General features: G+C 42.1%; 2 protein-coding genes across 7 annotated transcripts in view; one reads left to right on the top strand and one right to left on the bottom strand.

Moving 5' to 3' along the window:
• MYO18A (myosin XVIIIA) overlaps positions 1–24,217 on the top strand; it is a 2,129,602-nt gene that overhangs the window by 677,667 nt on the left and 1,427,718 nt on the right. The gene's annotated exons all lie outside the window — the stretch shown is intronic.
• CRYBA1 (crystallin beta A1) overlaps positions 1–24,217 on the bottom strand; it is a 1,100,222-nt gene that overhangs the window by 1,065,014 nt on the left and 10,991 nt on the right. The window lies entirely within an intron of this gene.

Genomic DNA, 24,217 nt, shown 5'->3' with positions numbered 1-24,217 from the left:
TCACCACTAATGATATTTTGCAGAAAGCAGTCCTGTGAAAGGTATCAGTTGTACTCATAGCCCCTTTCGACCCAGGCAAATTTGGTTCCTCTGTGCTTGACCTCACCTCAGAGAGAAGCCTTGGCTGCCAGATCCATCACCAGAGCTTTTGTCCCACCCATCTGGTGAGCCTAACCCGGACATTCTTTCCCTCAGACTAACTGCATGTTTTATCTTGTTCTGTTAATGGACAGTGACCCTTTTTTACCCTCCCAGTGCAGTTTAGATATTTTCACCATTGCAAAAAATGACAACTTGAAAGCTGTATCGTAGAAAATGGAAGAGAGTATCAATCTGGGCACTTCAACAGCTATTAGATATCTTCTGTGCTCCAATTCCTTCAATTTAGCAATTATTATAAGACCTTTTGAGTCATGTTCAAGTTATTCCACAGTCAAAGTACAACTGGCTGCCATTTCTAAATTCCATCATAGTCGCAGTTCTCAAAAACTCACTTCATATAAGGTAAGCAAGGTGTTTCTCAAAGGTACCTTCCTTCTCAGACCACCTGTTAGGGACCCAATCCTTCCATGGAATCTCAATTTTGTGCTGAATGCATTCTCTCTCTCTCTTTGAACTCATGTTGTCAGCAAATTTAAAAGTACCTTTCCTGGAAAACTTTACTTCTAGTAGCTGTTACCACTGCTAGACGGATTTCTGAACTGCAGACACTCCCATCTAAGCCACCTTATTTTAATTGTTCACAAAGATGGAGTTCCTCTGTGGACCAACCCTACTTTTTATGCCTAAGGTTGCATCAGAATTCTCATTTCTTCCAACTGTGCATCTCCCAGTCTTTTTCCTCCAGAAGTCCAGTTAAGGGGAATATTTGTGCAACACTCCCTTGATGTTCAAAGGCAATTACATTTTTATTTGCATCGTACCAAAGCGATCAGAAAAAAAGAGTACCAGTTTTTCATCTCCTGTTCATCTTCTAAGTTAGGTCAGAAGGTATTCAAACTTACCTTGTCCAGAAGGCTGTCTGACTGTATCAGATATATAGGTTTATAGGTAAGTACTAGGCTGTCTGCCCTTGTGGGCCATTTTAAGCCTAGCCATATTCCCTCTTTGTGTTGAAATTAACCTATCCCATTTGGTTATAGATTGGCCTTACCTATTCCATGGTCAATTGTATGTTACCCCAAATGAAAATAGCTGGGATCATACCATAGATAATTTGAGAGCACCCATGCATGGGATAAAGCATGTAGGAGATGCCTCTTTCCAGTAGTAGTACAGGGGTGCAGTCCTGGGGTACATTTTCAGTTTTTTATCCTTTGTCAGCAAAAAGAAAGCATGAGATAACTCTTTAGACTGTAAGGGATGGCACTACAGCACATAATGCAGAGATGCTTCAATTAAAGTCTATAGATGTGTCTCACACTATCCTTAAGGTGACTTTCATGAGAGATGCACAAAATGTATTTGGACAGTGGTTAAATTAAAATTTTGTGAAGCTTTTTATATAAAAAAGGCCCAAATAAATAAGGAATAACAAGGATACAAATTGCATCACAACATTTAACTCACTAGATGCCACTATGCATGTATGAATACTAACAAAACACTTTAAAGGTTGTCCCTGATTTAAAAGAAATAGATGAAGGTTCCCATACTGTATTTTTGGTCTACTACTCTAGATGGTACCAGAGCTATCTTTTTCTAATCCCGCCCTCCCTATCACTCTTCATACTCCAGCATATTTTTAGCTAAACGACAGTGACAAACCTAGGACATATTATGTGCATTGGTCCTAGAGTGACACTCATACACTGTGTGCAGTTTTTGTTTTATTTCAATGCATTTTCAAATAGTTTTAACTTACAGTTGCAAAAGGTTTTAATGTCAGATCCGATATTGTTTTACTTTTATCTGTCTGACTCAACAGGTGAGTTGGTCGGATTCGAATCACAGAATCTTTTTTGCCAGCTTTTGGATCCAGGGCTCAGACTCCTCCCCCTACCCACAATGCTCCCTCAGATCTCATTTGCCACCTGAAGAGACCAGACATGACCTGTGAGGCTCTGTGACAGCTACGTTGCTAGTTTCAAATATCTTGACCTGTCTTGTAAGATTTTAGGTTTAAGTAGTTAGTACAGTGCTTTTTAGGAATCATTTTGTCCCTTTCTAACTTGTTCTTGGATAAACTTCTTTTTTTTATGGGAAGTTTCTTCTCTCCTTTATCCCCCGCGCGCGTGTGCGTGTGCGTGTGTGTGTGTGTGTGTGTGTGTGTGTGTGTGTATGTGTATGTATATGTATATATATATATATATATATATATATATATATATATATGTACACACACACACACACACACACACACACATATATATATATATATATGAGTGCTACAAAATCCTGAAAGCCCAAAATCCTGAGACCAAAATCTTGAAAGTTCAAAATACTGAATCTCATAATAGTGAAAACACAAAGGATACCAACACTTACTATATTCCAGCACAAGTACATATAGAAACGTATTACCCATCAACTATAAGCAGGGGGGCAAGCCCCTCTGCATCCCCCATGTGGGGGGCTGTGCCCCCCACACCCCCTGCTACTTGAATATCTAAACTCCGAGATTGCACTTCACTACACTAAGTGCACTCTTGGAGCTGATATATTTAAGTAGCAGGAGGTGTGGGGGTGCCAGGGGGCTTGCCCCTCTGCTTATACTCGGAAAAGAGTAATATGGTTTGTCTTTTATTTGTTTCTGTATGTACTTGTGCTGGAATATAGTAAGTGCTGGTATCCTGTGGGTCAGTATTATGAGATTCAGTATTTTGAGTTTTCAAGATTTTGGTTTCAGGATTTTGGGCTTTTAGGATTTTCTAGCGCTTATATACATACGTGTTTATATCTATATCTATCTATCTATCTATCTATCTATATATATATGTGTGCATGTGTGTATGTATTTATACATTTTCCTCCTCTTAGCCTTGATAACACAAACATAACTGCTGTGTTTACTGCTTGGGAGCCAACCATCGTAATGCTAAGTGCTATTCTTGTGCCTCTTTCAGGGCCAGGGATTTAATGGATCAAAGAAATAAGTTAGTTTTGAAGGGACTTCTCCCTGCCCAAGTGAGAGAATTAGACCCATCTTGTTTCAACTTTTCCTTTCCAATTAATAGACCAAAGAGTTCAAAGGGGAGAGAGAGAAAGAGAGAGAGAGACAGGAATGAGTAAGGAGAAATAGAAGGAGAAAGAGAAAGATAAGCAAAAGTATAGACCCAGTAAGAGGTCACTGGATCCAGCTCTCCAGTTGGAGTTGGCACCCAAGAATCCTAAAGTAATGGATCTGGCACCATGGCAGGAACAAGTTTATATATTATATGCTTGAAGAGGCTTTTCTTCGAACATATAATCATCGACACCTAAAGAGCGAATGGTCCAAAGTGCAAATGGCCACATCAGCGAATGTTTTCCTTGGGGAAAAATTCATGGGGCCGTACACAAAAAACACAAACTTCAAAACCCCCAACGTGGGGGGCTGTTACCCCCACACACCCCCAACTAAATATACCAACTCTGAGATCAGTCTCCGTTGGGGAAAAGGGCAATTCCCGATAACGACCAACTGAATTTTTTTCCCCAGGAAAAAATTTTCGGACCTGGCCATTTGCGCTTTAGAGTGTTCACTCTTTAGGTGTCGATAATTATATGTTCAAAGAAAATTCTCATAGATCATATACTATAGACCCAGCAGGAACAACAAATCCAAACTCCTCTTCATGTCCTTCCTAGTCAGTTCATCCTTTGGTTTCTCCTTCCCTAGTCCACCCCTCAATCCAGAGTTCCATGGTATTGAGTGATGCCTGTGGGAGAATTGTGTTGGAACTGAGACTGACTTCCACTTTGACTCCTGCTCCTTCCCCTTATCCTTTTGATTCTGGGGGACCACAAAGGATCTTATAGCCGAGGGATCTGGGCTGAAGTTTTGGGGTTGAGTTCAATGTTGAGGTTTTCAGAGCCATCTCTTACCATTGCTGCCTCGACCTTAGACAGCTCGGCTCCGATGTCAGCTTCAGAGAAGAGTATATTTAGGGTGTTTAGGTTCTGGGATACCATCTTTGGTTCTAGTTTCAACCTCTGCATCTGAAGTGTTTGAAAGGGTCCTTCCAAGCTCTAGAGAGAAGATTCCTCACACTTGATTGTCTCTGTCCTGACTCTCTCTGAATTCTACTACTTCATCAAAACATCCTCTCCATCACCCTGGAGCAGTCATCTAAGGAAAGTCACAGGAAATCTGTATGCAAGAGGAGGCATGTTAACTTTTCCCAGGAGCTGCTCACAGAAGTCTGACTTTGATGAGAGGTTCATTGGTTGGTACAAGGCTATCCGCCCTAGGGCCTATACAAGCCTAGCCGTAACAGTTCCCTGGCTATTTCTTCTCACAGTATTTACATCCCTGGAGCCCTGTCTAGCAGGGCAACTGATGTAATCCCCGGGGAGAATTTCCTATCTCCCATCCAGTCATCAAGATTCCTTTTGAAGAGGGCCAAAGAGGCGCTCTGCTTGACATGTATGGGCAGTCTATTCCAGAGTCTGGGGAGTCTCTGGGTCAGGAACCTATACCTCCAGCATGTTTTGTTCATTGTGATGACAAGGTTTAGATCCCTGGAGCGTGCCTCTCTGAGGGATTGGGATTTCTTTAAGTGTAGCATGTCCAACAGCTCTGGGTTTGACATAGCCTTGTATGTTAAGCAGAGATTGCCTCTGACTAGACGATATGCGACAGAGTAGAGGTGGAGTTTTTTTTTAGATGGTCAGCATAGGGCATCTGCTTTAGGCCTGTGATTCTTTCAGTGATGTATTTCTGCAGCCTTTCCAGTTGTTGCAGATGTCTTGAGAGGTACATACCAAATGGGGCATTCTATAATGGGTCTAATGAGGGATGAATACAGTGGGACAATGACCTCCTTTTTTCTGGATGAAAAGCCCTTAGTCATGAGGTGTGCCACATAGAAGGATTTCCTGACTGTTGTGGCGATGTGGTTATCGAAGGTGAGACCACTGTCCACCTGTGTCCCTAAGTCTCATCACACTTTTGGTGTTTAGTGTACTGCCACCTATGTGGTAATTCACGGGTACATGTTTTTTCCCAAAGAGGATAGCTATACATTTCTTGGCATTGAGCTTGAGCCCATAGCTCTGGCACCAGGCATCTGTTTCTGTAAGGCCCTTTTGTAGAATATCCACATCATTTGGGAATTCAGTAATGGTTCCCAGTGTGCAGTCATCTGCGAACTTTGTTAGCCAGAGTCCCTTAGTGTTGGCCTGTATTTCACAGAAGTAGATGCCAAACAAGAGTGGTCCCAGGACTGAACCCTGAGATACTCCAATTGACACTTGTCTGGAGCTGGATTTGGAGTCGGCTACTTTTACAGTGTGGGTTCTGTCAGTAAGCCTTTTGGCAACCCATTAAATGACGTAGGGATTAATGCCCAGCTTAGTAAGTTTATCTATGATTCCAGAGTGGGGGATGGTATCTAAGGTCTTGGCAAGGTCCAGATAGGCTGTGTGGACCACCTTATCCTTGTCTACGGCTCTGGAGACTGATTCGAAGAAGTCGATCAGGTTCAGGAGACAAGATCGACCCTTCATGAACCCAAACTGTGTGGGGTCCAGTGTTTGAAGGTTGCCAATGTCTTTGTTTATAAATTCCATGGCCTTGCAGATCAGGCACGTCAGACTGTTGGGGTGGTAGTTCCTGGGATCTAAGGTGGATCCCCCCTTGTGGAGTGGGATAAATGTACCTGTGCGCCACTCAGTGGGCACGAAGCCTGAGGTGAGGCTATGAATTAAACATGACACTTAGGTGAGGTGGCAGTTAATTTTGTAGTTCATGTAGCACACAGCCTGGGATGTCGTCTGGTCCCATGGATGCTGTATTCTTAGCTTTGGAGAGTGCATTTTGTACCTGTGTGGCCGTTATTACTGGAATTTGGCAATCTTTCGGTATTGAGATGGGCCCTTTAGGGGATGAGAGGGGGGTGAAGTTTGTACTGAATCGATCTGCCAGGATATTGGCAATATCCTTGGGATCAGTATATTTAATGCCATTCTGTTGTAGCTCAGAGCAGATCTGAGCATTGCCATTTAGATTCTTGACATAGCTATAGAATGCCTTGTGGTTGTCTTTGGAATCTTTGGCAATTTTATTTTCGTAACTAGCTTTGGAGGATTTTATGAGGGCTCTCGGCTTCTTACTGAGGCTGGTAAGGGAGTTTTTTGCCTCCTGGGATTTTCCTGTTTTCTGCAACAGTTTCTTCCTTTGGTTGTAAAGTTTGTTTATTGCAAGGGACCACCAGATTGGCTTCCTTTTTTTTTTTTTTTTTTTTTTTTTTGGAGGAGAGCGTCTTGGTTCCATTGGGGATGGCACGATTCATGCATGAGTGGATGTGCTCGTGCAGTGCCTTAGTGTAGGATTCAGCAGTCAAACTTTCATTTCCTGTCTGCATGGGTGTCTTGAAGTTTGTCACTTCTGACTTGAGTAGCATGAAGTTGGCTTTGGAGAAGTTTTTTTACAGAGGTTTCCTTACAGGGGGTGGGGTTGGGATGTGGATGTCAAGGGTGATTAGCTTATGGTCAGACCTGACCAATGAGGGAGTGACCATAGGTGTGGAGCATCGATTTCTCATGTTGGTAATGACCAGGTCTAGTATATTGGAGTCCCTGGTGGGACTAAGGATTAGTTGATCCAGGGTATTGGAATTTATGAATTCCAAGAACCGTTGGGCAAAGGTGTTAGTACCCGAGCAGTTTTCCCAGTTAATGGCAGGGTAGTTGAAATCACTCAGTATTAGGGTGTTTGGTTGTATCTTAATATTTTCCAGTATGTTTAGAAAGGTATAGTGTAAGAATCCTGGGGCATGGTGGGGGATCTGTAGCAAGCTACAATTTGGACTGCAGTCTTGCCTAGTGTTAGTTGCACCTGGAGAATTTCAGACACATTGTGTTGGGCAAGTATTCTGGTGTTGTGAATATCCCTGGTGAATATGGACATTCCTCCACCTTTAGTGTTTTGGTTCTGGTTTGGTGGCTGAAAAGTGTGCTAAGAGTTGTAGCCTGGTATTGCAGGGGTGCTCTCTGGAGCCTTGAACCAAGTCTCCGTTACTGCACAGATATTGATGATCTCCATTTTTAGGAGTGCCTCAAGAGAGTGCATTTTGAGGTTTAGACTTCTAGCATTGAGTAGCATTACCTTCAGATTTTGCATGCTTGTACCTGTTACGTGGTGGTTTTGTCCTTTGAACTTTGTCTAAAAAAAGGCACTATAGGGGTGGCAAGAGCCTTGGCCAGTAACCTGAATCCCAGGGGCAATAGGTGCAGACCATCTCTGGCAAAGCATGGTGGTCTGTCGATCATGTTGTCCCAGGCAGACAGGTACTGGATTCCCTTTGAAGGACACCAGAAGCTTAGCCAATTGTTGAAGTCAATCATTTTGTCCTTATACTGTGGTATCATTCTGGGCAAAGGCAGGATGCTGCTCAGGGCTAGGGTCATACCTGCCTGGGCCACATGATCCGAGAGCTCTTCCATGTCCCTCTCCGTGTAGTCCAGGGAGGTACATCTCAAGTCATTCACTCCAACATGGACAATGACAGAGTCATATTTGTACTTGTTGTGGAGTGACTTGAATGCATGTGTTATGTGGCTGATCCTGGCACCCGACAGGCAGCTGACTGTAATTTTCTCCTTGTTCTGCCTGATGAGTGGGACATCAGTGTGCCTGACTGTAGAGTCACATATGACTAAAGTGTTGAGTACATTGTCTTGCCTTAGGGGCTGTTGTTGGGTGGCACACTGGTGTTGTGAGCTATGTGATGCTTTGGTTGTGATTGGTATTTGTTTGTGTTTCAGCGTCGGAGGTCCTTGTAGCTTGGGCAGGTTACTGTTAAGGGCCTCCACATGTGTGTGTGTGTGTGTTGGTGGTGTGGGTTTAGAAAGGCTATGTGTTGCTTGAGGTGTAGTGTGGGTGTTAACCTTCTCCTCTTGACTGTCTAGCACAGTCTTGGGTGGAGAGAGCTTTGCTTCCAGTTTAGCTATGTAAGTGCATCCCTCGCAGGTTGTAGTGTTGGGTGGTAGGAGGAGAGGGTTGTCTGTGTACATGAGGCAATTGCTGGATTGCCCCAATATGCCCAGATTCACCAGGTGGACAGGAGAAATCACAGGAAGCTGACCCTTGGACATGCCTGGTTTGCTGCTTTTTTTTTTTTTGTAAAGTACAAGAGCTGTTTTCCCTTACCTTAGCAAGGTACTTTGCAATTATAGGCTGTTTAATCACAGGGATGCTTATAGGCAAGATGAAAAAAATGGTTTATCCTAAATACTGCAGTGTGTACTAGAGGAGTTAGATGTGAAAGTAGGTAACTTAAGTTTTACCTGTCTAAAAAGTTAGTGGAGAGTCACTAGTACCTGTCTAAAAAGTTAGTGGAGAGTCACTAGTTTTAAAACAGCAAGATAGATTGAAAAGGGGTGGTCACTTTTGTATTCTGGTACTATGGAATACAGTAGGATGGCCAGTAAATTTAGATAGTTGAAGGGAAGTGATTTCACAAAATGATAATTTTGTGCTTACTCACACAAGCCAGTAAAATGGAGAAGAAATGAGATATATTGTCAAATTAACATAAGGGGACAGCAACTAGAAAGACAGTGGTATTTAAGAACACTACAGTAACCGCATGGGGAAACAAATGTCTGCCTGACTTACAAGAGACAAAGCTGTGGTCTCTTTTCAAGTTTTAATATGCAGTTAAAAGCAGAATAAGTAAAACACAAGGTAAATAAAACAAATCACACTATTCAAAATAAAAAAGGCACTAAAGTAATACAACAATTAAAAAGCAAACTAACCTTTCCCTCACAGCAAAGTGTAGCAGAGTCTGGGTGAGCCTTTCTAGTAAAGCTCTGAAATGTTTTATTTTACCCCTTAAATAGAAGGTTTAGTTCCTAGCTCCACTCCCTCAGTTCACAGATGATTAATGTTAACTTACCTGTTCTATTGACCTGTACTAATTTCTGCCCAACTCAAGAGAGACAGAGCTGTGGTCTCTTTTCAAGTTTTAATATGCAGTTAAAAGCAGAATACAAGTAAAACACAAGGTAAATAAAACAAATCACAGTATTCAAAAATAGAAAAAGGCAATAAAGTAATACAACAAATAAAAAACAAACTAACCTTTCCCTCACAGCAAAGTGTAGCAGAGTCTGGGTGAGCCTTCAGAAAGATCCTTGAATTGATGAATTAAAATAGGGGGCTGGTTGCCCGAAGTCCCTTCTCAAGAGGAGTCAGTATTCCTTGAGGCTTTTGGGGATGGCTCATCTACTGTCTGGATAGCCCTGTGATGAACTCATAGATTTGGTCTTGCAGTGGGCTTGGAAGGAGCCAGATGTGGTGGAGACAATTGCTAGGAAACCAGATAAGATGCTTGTCTGTCCTTGGAATAGGTCACACTGGAACAAGGGTCCCCCAGTTGATTTGGTGGTGGCAGCAAACACACAGAAGGAGCTTTCTGAAGAGAGCACCTCTGTCCATCCCCCCTAGCAAGGAGTCCAGGGTGTTGGACAGATTTTGGAAAACAGAGATGCACTTCAGTGATGATTGCACTTTCTACGCTGAATTTCTTGACACACCTGACTCATCTACAGAGGGATTTGAATAAAAAACTTATCAAATTCATGTCAGGTAATTTGCCTGGAGACTTCCAGAAAATGGTGGGCTCACAGCTGTCTACCCTACAGTCTACTTCTAACATGCCATGGACCTACTTCCCAACACAGTTTATGGCACTGCAAGAGCAGCAGGTAGCAACATTGTTGTTTGTTGGCACACCTGGATGAGTTTCTTTAACTTTTCTGAAAGATGCGAGACATCCTTCATTGATGCCCATTTGATAGTCAACTCTTTTCTGACCCAAAGTTAGAGATGCTCACCAGAAACAAGTAGGAGGGTAAGAGTGTGTCTGCCAGTGGGATACAGTTTTCCATCCCAAAAGATTTTTTCCCGTGAGTCAGAAGGATGGGAAGAAGGTCTGGTTTTAAAAATCCCAGAATTTTCCCAGGATACTTCTGGTTATGCAGCCCCCTGAGGCAGAAGGGGGAACAACTTCGATGGACATCACACTAGGTGCAGAGGCAGTCTGTAACATCAAGAGTTTTGATGTCCCTTCACCGAGAAACCCTTCCATCTCTCCTGAATGGTTACCCGACTGCCACACTCTGTTGACAGTCATTGGGGGGGGGGGGTTATCTGTGCACCCTTATGCCTGGATAACCATCACTCAAGATTCTTGGGTTCAGACGATAATTGCCAGAGGCTACATTATTTCCTTTCCTTGGCCCCAACAGCTGAAACTCATTCCCTCCAACCAACAAAATGAATTTTCCCAGTGTTTCAACCCCCAGTGAGAAGGATGTAGCAGCAGTAGAGGTAACAAAGCTGCTAGAAGAGCGAGTCATCTAGGAGGCCCCAGCAAACCAGCAAGGATCCAGAGTCTATTCAAGATTCTTTTTTATTTGAAAAAAGACCAGAAGCCACAGGCCCATACTGGAACTAAGCCATCTAAGCCAATTTATGAGGCAGAGAAAGTTCTGTAGCATCACGGTACAGTCTATTTTTCCATTTCTGAGGAAGGACGACCTGCTCAGTAGAGCTTTGGGACACCTACTGCTGTGAAGCAAACCAGAAAGTTTCTGCACTTTCAGCTGGGAGCCAGTCAGTTCTAGTTCAGAACACTGCTCTTTGGTCTCACCACAGCCTCCAGGGTGTTCACCAGACAGTTGACAGTTGTGGTAGCTTAGTCAAGACTGCATGGGTTTGAGGTGCTTACTTATCTAGACAACTGGCTCAATACTGCTCCAACCAGAGATCAGCTTATTCAGTGCTGGGACGACTTGCTCTAGTTCTAAGGAATCACTATAAACTTGACAAAAAGCCAGCTGACTTCATCTCGGGCAATACAGTTTACAGGATGCTACTTGGACATGATACCCCAGATAGCCAGATTCCTGCAGCCAAGCAACTTTTCTATTTGTCTTCAAGCCTCACAAGTTCTGGCTTCACACACTCCCCTAGAACGAGTAATTCTTCATCTTTTAGGGTTGATGAAGAAGAAACATCAATTACTGAGGTCCTGCAAACAAGGTATTACATGAGAGTACGGTAGTAGACACACTGTTTAGTGGCCAGTTTTACATCATGCCCTGCACTTTCCAGTATGCTTCATGCCAGTATATAGATGCCACATTCTGTGCTGCTTGACCACTCCTCTTGTCTTCTAGGGTTGACTGTTCTGTCCACCCCCCATGGCCACTGTGACCATGGACTCCTCCCTTCTGGGGTGGGGGAGGTCATTAAGGAAAGACATCCAAAGCACATGGTCCATAACAAAGGCCACCCTTTACATCAGTGTTTTTGAGATGACTTCCATACTCCTAGCATTGTAGTTTTTTCAGAACTGTCTTCTCAAGGGTGTGATCTCCATCCAAACAGATAACATTGCAGCAGTCTGGTACATCAACAGATGAGGGGATCCCACTCATACCCATTATGTCAAGAAGAAATGAGGGTTTGGCAGTAGACCATGTCTCTTTTCAATGCCTTCTGGTGGCACCACACATCCCAGGGAGTTCCAGTGTCTTAGCAGACAAACTGAGGTCTATTTTTCTGCTTCACTAGTAGTCCCTCAATCAAGCAGTGGCATCAGTGATTTTCAGCTGTTGGGGCCAGCTGTGCTGCAGCATTTTTGGTTCTTAACTGAACACCAAGTGCCGCAGCTACTTTGCCCTATTTCCCCCAGTGGGTCAGTCACCAAGGGATGCTCTGTTCCACAATTGGCCCCAGGTCTTCTGAATGCCTTTCCACACTTGTCCCCTCATAATGAAGTCTCTACAGAAAGCCGGCAGGTTCAAGGCAACAGTAATTCTCATTGCCCCTTCTGACACTAGCAGGTTTGGTTCCCCTTTCTTTAGCCTCATTTGAAACACCCTCCATGGATCCTCTTCCAGACCTTCTGTCTCACCCATCCAGCCAGCCTTACTGAGACCTGAAAGTCTTAGTTAACCGCATGGTTCTCCTGTTCCTATGACGTCAAGCTGTCCACTTTTGCTATCCACATTTTGTAGTCATCCAAGAAACCTAACACGATCAAGGTTTATAGAAGTAAGTAGAAAAAATTTGCTGTTTGGGTTTCCTTTAAGGTCTTGATCCTTTTTTGGCAACTCTTCTTTCTATTCTGGATTTTCCAGCAGGATTGTTCCAATAAGGTGCAGTATCTTGTACCATTAAAGTTTAATTGGCAGCCTTATCCAGTGTTGGAGAAAATCACAACCCTATTGCATCCTTAAAGCCGAGTAAGGCTTTTTTAAAAGGAACTTTTCTCCTCGGACTCCCTATCGAAGATCCCATTCTTTCATTGAATATTACAGTAATGCTTCAGGCTTTGACCAAACATCCTTTTGAACCAGCAGTATCTGCAGATTTGAAGCTTTTGTCCTGGAAAACTTTTTTTCTTATGGCCATCACCTTTGCCAGAAGAATTTCAGAAATACAAGCCTGGTCTTGCAAACCTCCCTTCTTGAACTTTGAAAAGATAGGGTGTCCCTTTGAACTAACCCTAATTTTATCCCTAAAGTGGCATTAGAGACCTTTCTGAATCAGGCTATGTACCAATTTTCTTTCCAAATTTTTTCTAACAAAGGTGAATACATCTTACAGTAGACAGACGTACATGGTCAGTTGAGATTTTGTTTACATCACACTAAAGAAGTCAGGAAGCTTTTTATTTCCTTCTCAAATGATAAATTTGGGCAAGGTGTTTCTAAAGTCACATGTTCCAGGTGGCTCTCCAATTACATTGCCTTTGTCTGTAAAGAAAGAGATTAGCACTTCCACATAAACCCAGTCATTCAACCAGAGCAGTGCTAGCCTCCTGTGCTTCCTCCACCCCAAGTTCCCATAAACAAGATTTGTGTTGCAGTTACTTGGTCTAAGGTTCATATCTTTGTATCTCAGTATAAGCTGGATGTGCAGTCAAGATCACAATCTTCTTTCAGCTCCACAATCCTTAAGAATGTCCATCCTTGAGACCACCCTAGAGTTTTTAGTATCTGGGAGTCTGTCCCACTCAAGTCTTACAGATAAGACAACATGGGATATGAAAGTTATAAACTTACCATAACACTATATCTGTGTTTTATTTATCCGTTTGGCTCAAGCTCCATTCCCTTTAACAAAATTGTCATATTCTGCTCTTGGCTGACTAACTGGACCTGTTCAGAGCTTAATCATATCTTCAGCATTTGAGCTAATCATCCTTGTTATCACTGTTTGCAGGATATAATGGTATTTTTGGCTTATTTTAAGACTTATGCAATGTGCTATGGCAAGCTTAGTCTGAGGTATTACAGGGAAAGGACATTAGTGGTAGGGGAGAAGCCTGATCCCTGGACCCAAAAGCTGGGATAAAGAGTGCTGAGTTCAGATCTAGTCAGACCCAATAACCCACTCGTTGAGACCGACTGATAAAGGCAACACGGATCTAGGGTTGTGGTAAGTACGTAACTTTCTTTTTTGCAGAGGAAGTAGGACAACAGTCAAGTATGCAACAAGGCACAAGTGTTATAACCCTGAAGGTAGATAGTCAGAGGGTGGCCAACGCAGAAATGGTGACTTTATGGAAGAGCATGTCAGATTAAGGCCATACCGTCTGTGACTGGCTGCAGACATTTTATGCAGGGACTCTGCGTAATATGCTGGAGAAGTAAAGTGCTCATGTTTGTATGGTCAACTGATGTTGTAATATGTCAGATCTGTGGAAAAAAAACATAACACTGTTCAAGTCCTTTACAGATTAATTGATGTTTAATACTTATTTTATCCCTTTTGGACTGTTTTGCTGTAATTTAAGATGAAGTACAAATGTCAAATAATATTACACAGAGGTTAACATTTAATGGGCACACAAAGGTATGTTTGTTTTTTCTCACAGTAGATAAGATAAAGAGATGAGAATATGCTCCATCCTGTTGAGTTTCATTTGAATTAGACCAGAGTTCTATTCCCATACTCTGCACTTAAATGTTTACTAAGTTAGATGTGCAATGATGTTCATACAGCTGTCCATTTGTTTGTAAGTTGAAATGCCAGTTTCATCTAGGTAGGTATTCTAAGATCAAGACTGTAAAACAGCAGAAAAGATAACAGGATAATATGAGGAACCATTATGTAATATGGCTTCCACAGTGCTGTAAGTACACAATACTACACATGATATAGCTTAAGAGTAGAACAACAGAAATGTCTGAAGTAGTGAGTCATGACATGTTGGAACACTTTCACCCGCACCTTCTTGCACTTTAGAGGCACTGAATATGGGGATGAGTTCTTAATGCTTCTCATTTGTAACCTTGAATATAGAAAATATGAGAAAGTGGAAATGATGAGAACAGAAAACCAACCCAAAGAAAAAAATATATATATTTTCTTGCTTCTGCACCCTCTTGTGTGATGGTGCAGTTCCACACATTTGTATATTGTATATTCTGACTGTGAAGTTGCATAATTTTGGGGAAAATGGTATGCCCATTTCCCTGCAGTTGTTTGGTTCTGAGGTATAAGTAAATGAAGAGTATCCAATGCTAAACTTCATCATTCTGACCATACAGTCACTTGTTTCAATTGTCAGAGCTAAAATAGAAAACATTATTGATTTACTGTGTGTATGTATAGATAGTACTGTTTGTAATACTTTGTTATGCAGTAGAAAGATGCAATTAAACCTATACCATTGCATTACTTTTAAGTATATGGATTAACCTGCCAGAGAAGGAGAGACAGAGAGATTTAAAAGCTTCATGAATTGGAATAGAGGGAAATGGACATCAATTGAATTAAAGCCAAACTGACTTTTTACATTTATTGTGCTTTTTTTTCCATTTTGAGAACTCATTTGGGAAACTTTTTTTATCCATTATATTCCTGCCTTACTTCTACTGTACCTGTGATTCACTTCCTCCACTCCACAGACCTGGTAATGGCAACAAGTCTGGTTATATTTAAGTTAGCGGAGTGACCTTTTTCTTGTCACATTTTGGCGATAGTACATTCAGGGGCATGAAATGTGCATGTTAATGTCTATGCAATGCGGTAAGGAATTGAACTCCCTGATGTCTACCAAGAGTCAGATAAGTGCCTTTGCAGTAGCTTTTCTGTGCAGCCCAGACAGATCAGTACTGTTGGCTGCAAGTCTAATGTACTTCTGTTGGATACTTGTTACTCTGAGTCTATAACTGATACGTGCTTGCTCTGGTGTAGAAGTGTAGCCCACCTTTGCCATCCATCTACAGCATGTTGCCATGTATTGCTCTACTGCTTCAGTCCAAGCATATATCAGAACTGTCGATTAGAAAAAAGCAAGGATGTCATGGTGGTTGGGAGGGTCAGATAATGCTTTCACGTTAGATGGTCAGGTGTCTCATGTCTCCCCATCTCCACTGACTATGTATTTAAAGGTGTGTCTTGATGGACAAATTGCCTGGAATCAGTGACATTAAGAAGTAGCTAACTCCAGTATGAAATGTATCCCAACAGAGATGCTATTGTACTGCATCACACCTCTTAAAAACAAAGACCTATTCCAAGTCCATCAATTCCTGGAGTTGTGAAGTAGAGCCAAAATGGGGTAGTAGGAGTTTTGATTTTTGTGGTGGTCTCTGGGTATCTTGAGTAGCTATATGCGTATCATTGAAGCCAGAGTGATTTCTTATGTCATACTACATGGAACTAGTTGCTTTAAAGAAAATAGGCTCAGGCAGACTGGAAGATTAATTCAATAACTTGGAAGCAAGAGGTTGTATAGTAATCTGATTACTTTTATTCTGGAGAGGACAGTGATCCTAGCTACAGCTCAGTTTGTAATGAACATTCTGAGTGCAAAGGCAAGCTCATTTTACTTCTATCCTGTAGATAATGCTTAGAGCACATTAAAAGTGCAGAGTAAAGATTTGCAGGCTAATTGTAAAGAAAGAGCAACTGAAAACTTTGACCTTGCAGAGGAGCTAAGTTAACTGTATTCCCAAACCTAAGACCGGCAACTAGGTAATTCAGCAGATCTTAGAAATGTGGGAAGAAGGAATTATGGGTAGCCAAGATTAAATTCAAGATGGTATATTCTGGTACATTATTTGTGCTGTGCTGAGAGAAAGGTACCGAAAATTAATGTCAGCGCAAGAGGCAAGGGTGGTGGCTTTGGCAACTGAGTTCCTGAATTTAATGTAGCATGACTGAGGGGATGCCAAAATGTGTTCTTTGCTATGTTTGCCTCTTGTCTGTCAGTCATCATCCCCCTCCCATCCAGTCATTTGTTCCCCTTCACTGGGATGAGGATTGAACAGGAGGGGCCATTGTTTAGACAGCTGTCAGGGTAGTTCTAGATTGTTGTTGTTGTTCTGTACTCTAGTGTGTATGCAGTGAAGCTCTGGGAAGGAGACATGCAATGGACAGTCTGTGGAGGTCATCCCCTCATTTCTGCAAAGGGTGTTCCCTTCAGGCAGTCCTGCCCCTCTAACTATCAGGAAAATTGTACCTCCTTATTTACCCAGAGCATACACAACCTCTCCCTTCACCCCAGTCGAGACAAGGCGAGCAGACTACAGTTTCACTCATCCCCCCTCCCTACCAGGCTGCTCCAGTGCTCAGGCAGCTAACTGAATCCTGACTATCTGGATTCCAGTCAAAGCTCTATACCTTTACACCACGGAGTCGGGCTTTCTTTTATTTTTTGTTACTATGTGAGTATACAAATGCTGCTTTGCAGAAGTAGGTTGGACTTTGTCCTAGAATATGTCTGAGTGAGGTAAGTGTATAATGATGTTCATCGTGTTACCCTGCTGCAGTCATCACACTTAGGTTATCGTGCCGTCAGGCGTTCCCGCAGTTGGCCTGAGTTCCAAAGTCTTGGTCAGGCGTCAGTTGCTGTCACTTCTTCCCTGACGTCAGTGCGCCAGGGGTATATAAGAGGCATCCGACTCCATTTTCTTCAGTCTTTATTGCCGCATGGTGCCCAAAGCAGAAGCAGTTCACAAGTGCCGGTCGGCCGACACCTGAGATTTTCAAATCGAATTTCAGTCCGAAGTCTTCAATAAAGCTAAGTACCCCATTGGGGAACCTTTTCTTGCCTCAGTCCGATGTCAGAAAAAGTTAACAATTGCATTTTTTGTGGGAAGCAAATACCTCATAAGGACTTCCATTCTTATTGTATTCCTTGCCTAGGCCCAGACCACGACGTCACAGGTTGTCTGTTTTGTGCTAGGTTTAATAAACGAACTATCAAATGCCGTTTTGACTTCGCATGACATTACTTTGGTAGGAAATTTAATTATATCATACCGTCGGAGCAGCCGACGACCGGCATGCATAAAAAACGCAAGGATAAGGACAGGCAGCCTAGGAACAAGCCAGACTCCGAGGCCTCTGCTTGGCCTGTCACCGGTTCTCCGGTTTTCAGTGAGGCGCCTACGTAGTCCCTGACGACCGCAGAATTGGAACCCCAGACAGCTGTGGATTCTCAAGCGGAGTGTACTAGGCCGACGCAGCTATCTTCATTAGGCCCTTCCGACACCGGAGCAGGAGACCCCGGTGCAGTGGAAACACCTTCGGTTGCAGAAGGTGTCTTCAGACCGACTACACTCACCATTAAATCTTATGCTAAGCTTAAAACTTCATTAAAACCAAAAAAGACTACATCAGTCTACAGTTCAAGGCCCCATGCCTAAGAAAGAGATGCTTACGATGGCTGAAGATTTGATTACCCTAATCAGGGGTTCCCATCCCCCTCCAGATAAAAGACCAAGACAAGAGGAGGATTATGCTTCCTCTGACCAGGTTTCAATTTCCTCAGATTCTTCTGAGGAACAGGATTACACTTTTCCCCCTTATGAAGACTCTGATGCTGAAGGACTCTATCCCCTCAGCATCTCCCCCTGAAGACTACTCCTTTGAGGAAACTTTACATACCATGAGGGAACATTTCCACTGGGAAGGCCAGGACTACTCTGATTCTAAGAAAAGGCTCCGAGAGTTCCTTTTACTACCCCAGCACAGACCACTTGCTATCCCTTCAGTTTTAGATATTGTGGATGATGTTTACTTGGAGTCTAGTCTAAATCCAGACTCTCTACCTCATGCTCCAGCCAAACCAGACAGATACTACAGAGTACCTGACTCACACAAATTCCTTTATAAAAGCCCTGTGGCTGACCCAGAAACAATTTCCCAGGGTCCCAAGGGGGCTAAAGCTTCTATGGCTAAACATCCTGTGCCCTCTGAAAGGGATTCCAGAGCCCTAGATAGATGGGGAAAGAAAATATACATCTCAGCAACTCTGGCTATGAGAGCATTAAATTGTAAGTTTCACATGCTGAAATATCAGCAATTCCTAATGTCTCAATTAAAACAAAAAATGAGCACACATTCTGGACAGTCTGAATTCAAGGAAATGCAAGTTCTGTTGCATGCAGCTGAACAGGTGGGCAAACATACTTTACAATGTGGATTTGGTTCATTGGAAGCTTCCTGTAGAGCAACTGTTACTGGGTCTGTCATACGTAGACATGCTTGGTTAAAAGAACAAAACCCTACCTGATCATGTTAAAGCAAAATTATTGGATGCACCTTTACAGCAGGATGTATTATTTGGTGTCAAAGCAGAAGAGGTCTTAAAGAAAATGGAGGATAAGGCAAAGTCTATGCAGACGGTCAAGGATTTCTTACAGGTACAACCCCCTTGTTTCAGCAGAAATTGGCCAACAAAAAACTGGTCCTTTCCAGCTTCTGACAGATTACAGAGGGGCAAATACAGACGCCCAAGGGGCAGAGGTCAGTCACAAGGCCCTTACAAACCTCGCTAATGGGGTACTGCTACCCAGAAAGGTGGAGAAGACAGGCCCCAAGCTAGCAGAAGACAAACACAATGACTCAGTTCTCAAACTGCCAAGCAAATCTCTCCTGGCAGCTCCCTTGGGAGGAAAATTAGCATTTTTTGCAGACAACTGGCACATCATCACAAAAGACAAATGGGTCCTAAACATTGTCTCACAAGTATACAGATTCCACTTTCATACCTTGCCAAGGAAAAAAGGAATGCCAAACCCGCCACCAAATCAATGGGCAGAGGCACAAAAACAAATTACAGCTCTCATGGACATGAGAGCCATTCAGCAAGTACCTACACAGGAGCAAGGACAAGGATTTTACTCAAGGCTCTTTCTAGTCCCAAGAAAAGACAAAGCATGGAGACCCATTCTGGATCTTTCAATTCTGAACACCTATCTGCAAGTACCAAAATTCAAGATGCTAACACTACAGCAGCTTCTTCCCATGCTGGGCAAGAATGCTTGGCTAGTAACGTTGGACCTCAAGGAGGCATACCTGCATGTCCCTATCAGACAAAATTGCAGAAGATACCTCCGCTTCATTGCAGGTTCAACGCATTATCAATTCTCTGCACTGCCCTTTGGCTTATCTACTGCATCCAGGGTCTTCACAAAATGCCTGGCACCAGTAATTGCATACTGCAGACAGAGGAATTCAAATATACCCATACCTGGACGACTGCCTTATTCAAGCAGAAAGCAAGGACATTCTTTTAAAGCATCTGGCATTTGTCAAACACCTTCTAAGTTGCCTAGTGTACACAGTAAACGAAAAGAAATCAAAACTAGTGCCCTCACAAAACATAATATTCCTGGGTGCCATCTTGAATACAATGGCCCAGATGATAAATAAACAGAGATCTCTCAGGGTAAGGTACCTGCTGTGCCCCCAAACAAAAAAATGTCAATATCAAGGTGCAGGTACTCCACGACTATCGAAGCCAACCATCAACCAAAAAAGCAAAAGTCAATAAAAAATTTTATACTTGAACAGCAAAAGAACTTTATTCCATGGGTTGTTAGCGCTTTCATGTCTACTCTGGACGCTTCTTCAGACTTTAATAAAACATTTCATCACTTCTGTATTTAAACACTTATCAATTAAACAGTTAACCAATGAAAGCCTTTGTACGAATACATAACTATAAAAAGTCAGAAACTTCTAAATAGATAAAAAGTCAGAAACTTATATTGTGAAAATTAAAACTTCAAAATTCAATATTGACATTAAAATGGATGTAGTAATAGATTATAACTGTTATTAACATTTCAGATGGCAAATAGCATATAAATATTTAAAAATACAAGAGCATATAAAAAACAGCATGTAATAAAAACATTTCAAGTGTATGAAACTACTGAAAAACTTCTATAAATACATATTCCTACCAACACCAAGAAACATGAAAAAGTCAAAGGTATAGCAATAAATAACTGCTAATGCTTAAGATGACGACTGACTAGAAAGGGTTTCAGAGTAACCCTCTCATTGAGGCCATGTCCTTCATCTGCTTTCATTCTGATGATCCATTTACATTCTTCCCTTTCAGTGAAGTTACTTACATTGCCTAATCTCAATGTGGTGTGTATCAATTCAATAACTAAGAACTCAAAGGTGTGTGTGGTGCCTTGTGATAGAACATGTCTAGCCAGTGCGTTCCTGTCATTCTCCCTGTTGATCGCATATAAATGCTCTCTAACCCTTTCCCTCAACGTTCTATTCGTCATACCGACATAGAAAGCCTGGCATTTGGTGCAGATGGCTAAATAAACTATGTTCCTTGTCCTACAGTCTGCATAATGATCGAATTTATATAGCACACCTGTGTCCGGGTGCCTAAAGTTATTCCTGCCCAGTACGTATTTGCACTGATTGCAACTGCGACATGGAAAGGTACCCATTCTAACAGTGAGTGGTTGATCTTGAAGTCGCCTTTCATGACATAACATGTTCCTTAAAGATCTAGTATTCTTGTAGGAAAAACTGGAGTGAGGACCTACAAGTGCTCTAAGCCTATCATCCAACTGTAGGATACCCCAGTTCTTTCTAATGACATTAGTAATACTCTTATTCTTATTAGTATATGAAAGTACCATCCTCTTTTTACTTCTAGTAAATGGCCTGCTTTGTTCCACCTGTTCACTAGTTGCTATCCTAATGTATGGTCTTGTTTCTTCATTGCGTTCTGTTTGTTGCAGGACTGTCAAAGAGGATGGTACTTTCATATACTAATAAGAATTTTTTCCTACAAGAATACTAGATCTTTAAGCAACATGTTATGTTATGAAAGGCGACTTCAAGATCAACCACTCACTGTTAGAATGGGTACCTTTCCATGTCGCAGTTGCAATCAGTGCAAATGCTGGGCAGGAATAACTTTAGGCACCCGGACACAGGTGTGCTATATAAATTCGATCATTATGCAGACTGTAGGACAAGGAACATAGTTTATTTAGCCATCTGCACCAAATGCCAGGCTTTCTATGTCGGTATGACGAATAGAACGTTGAGGAAAGGGTTAGAGAGCATTTATATGCATCAACAGGAGAATGACAGGAACACTGGCTAGACATGTTCTATCACAAGGCACCACACACACCTTGAGTTCTTAGTTATTGAATTGATACACACCACATTGAGATTAGGCAATGTAAGTAACTTCACTGAAAGGGAAGAATGTAAATGGATCATCAGAATGAAAGCAGATGAAGGACATGGCCTCAATGAGAGGGTTACTCTGAAACCCTTTCTAGTCAGTCGTCATCTTAAGCATTAGCAGTTATTTATTGCTATACCTTTGACTTTTTCATGTTTCTTGGTGTTGGTAGGAATATGTATTTATAGAAGTTTTTCAGTAGTTTCATACACTTGAAATGTTTTTATTACATGCTGTTTTTTTATATGCTCTTGTATTTTTAAATATTTATATGCTATTTGCCATCTGAAATGCTAATAACAGTTATAATATATTACTACATCCATTTTAATGTCAATGTTGAATTTTGAAGTTTTAATTTTCACAATATAAGTTTCTGACTTTTTATCTATTTAGAAGTTTTTGACTTTTTATAGTTATGTATTCGTACAAAGGCTTTCATTGGTTAACTGTTTAATTGATAAGTGTTTAAATACAGAAGTGATGAAGTGTTTTATTAAAGTCTGAAGAAGCGTCCAGAGTAGACGTGAAAGCGCTAACAACCCATGGAATAAAGTTCTTTTGCTGTTCAAGTATAAATTTTTTTATTGACTTTTGCTTTTTTGGTTGATGGTTGGCTTCGATAGTTGTGGAGTACCTGCACCTTGATATTGACAATGGCCCAGATGGCTTATCTCATGGCAGACAAGCAACAACAGCTGACTCGATATTTCAAAATAATGGCAACAAAGACCCAACTCCCTGCAAGAAAAATTCTGCAGGCCTTGAGATTGATGGCATCTTGCATACTACTAATACCATTTGCAAAACTGCGTATGAGGAAATTACAATGGTACCTGAAAAGTGTATGGACTCCGCACAGCCACAGCTTGGAAACAATGATACCACTCATTCCCTGCCTTCAACAGGAGTTTCTATGGTGGGCACAGGCATGTCACCTCAACAAGGGTCAGCCTTTCACCTTACTCACAGCCAGGCAAACTATGACAACAGATGCATAGGACTATGCCTGGGGAGCACACATGGCAGGACAGTGCATTCAGGGCAAATGGACTACAGATCAAAGGCATCTGCATATCAATCAAAAAGAAATGTTAGCAGTACAGAATGCCCTAACAGCTTTCAAGGACCTCTTACACCCAGGACAATTAATAATAAAGACGCAAGTAATGTGGTACATAAACAAGCAAGGGGGCACACATTCCTACCCTGCATGCAGGCAAGCAATGACCTTGTGGAACACAGCACTGTCTCAACAGGTTCAATTACAAGCACAATTCCTGCCAGGAAGGAAAAACACATTGGCAGACGACCTAAGCAGAAACATCATGGATCCACACGAGTGGAAACTAGATCCACAAGTATTTGCAATGATAGCTCAAAAAATGGGGACGCCCAGACATAGATCAGTTTGCCAGCCCCCAAAACTACCAACTTCAAAAATTTTGCACAAGGACATTCCATCCACAAGCTTGGAAAGTGGACGCCCCCTCATTCAGTTGGAAAACATTAACAGTGTATGCCTTTCCTCCACTGCCTCTTCTAGCAAAGGTACTGCTGAAAGTCAGATTAGAGAGGCCACAAATGATACTCATTGCACCAGACTGGCCACGCCAGCATTGGTATCCAATTCTAAGGAACATGGCCCACGACCCACCATGGATTTTACCACAAATTCCTCACCTGCTCACCCAGCGAGACAATCAGATTCTACACAGCCAGCTCAAGACTTTAAACCTGGCTGCATGGCAAATTACCTAAACAACCAGCCAACTCTTCTATCCAAAGCTGTTATGGATGTCATTCTGGAGGCCAGGAGGCCCAGCACCAGGAAAACCTATTCAGACAAATGGAAAAGATTTTGCGCCTGGAACCAGGCTAAAGGCCAAAATCCCCTTGATCCAAACATTCCCCAGATTCTACAATATTTAACTGAGATGTTGCACAAATGACTTTCCTTTTCATCTATTAAGATCCACACCTCAGCAATTTCAGCTCATTACTACACGGATCCTCCTTTTTTCTCACATCCACTCCTAAGACAGTACCTCAGAGGGGCTAACAACATAAGACCGCACAGGAGAGCACCAACACCTACCTGGGATCTCAACTTTGTTCTGGAAAAGCTTACACTGCTGCCCTTTAAACCAGCGTTTTCAGCTGATTTAAAATTTATTTCATGGAAAACTGCCCTGCTACTAGCAATAACCTCAGCTAGAAGAGTCTCAGAGCCACAGGCACTAATGGCAGTGGAACCTTTCCTCATTTTTCATCAAGACAGAGTCTCTCTACGAACTTAACCGTTCCTTTATGCCAAAGGTGTTATCCAGTGTGGCCCTAAACCAAACCATTCATTTGCCCACCTTTTTCCCAAATCCCCAGAACAAAGGAGAAAGACTCCTGCACTCTTTGGACATTCACAGGCAATTACATTACTACTTGGATAAAACTAAGGCTTTCAGAAAATCTGACCAGCTCTTTGTAGCCTATGCTGCAGGATCACAAGGAAAAGCTATCTCAAAACAGACCATTTCTAAATGGATAGGGCATTGCATACTTTTCTGCTACACGCATCATGG

Source organism: Protopterus annectens, chromosome 13.part0 (assembly GCF_019279795.1).
Source record: "Protopterus annectens isolate FY-2018-M chromosome 13.part0, PAN1.0, whole genome shotgun sequence".
Taxonomy (NCBI): Eukaryota; Metazoa; Chordata; order Ceratodontiformes; family Protopteridae; genus Protopterus; species Protopterus annectens.
This window is presented reverse-complemented; position numbering and strand designations above follow the sequence as displayed.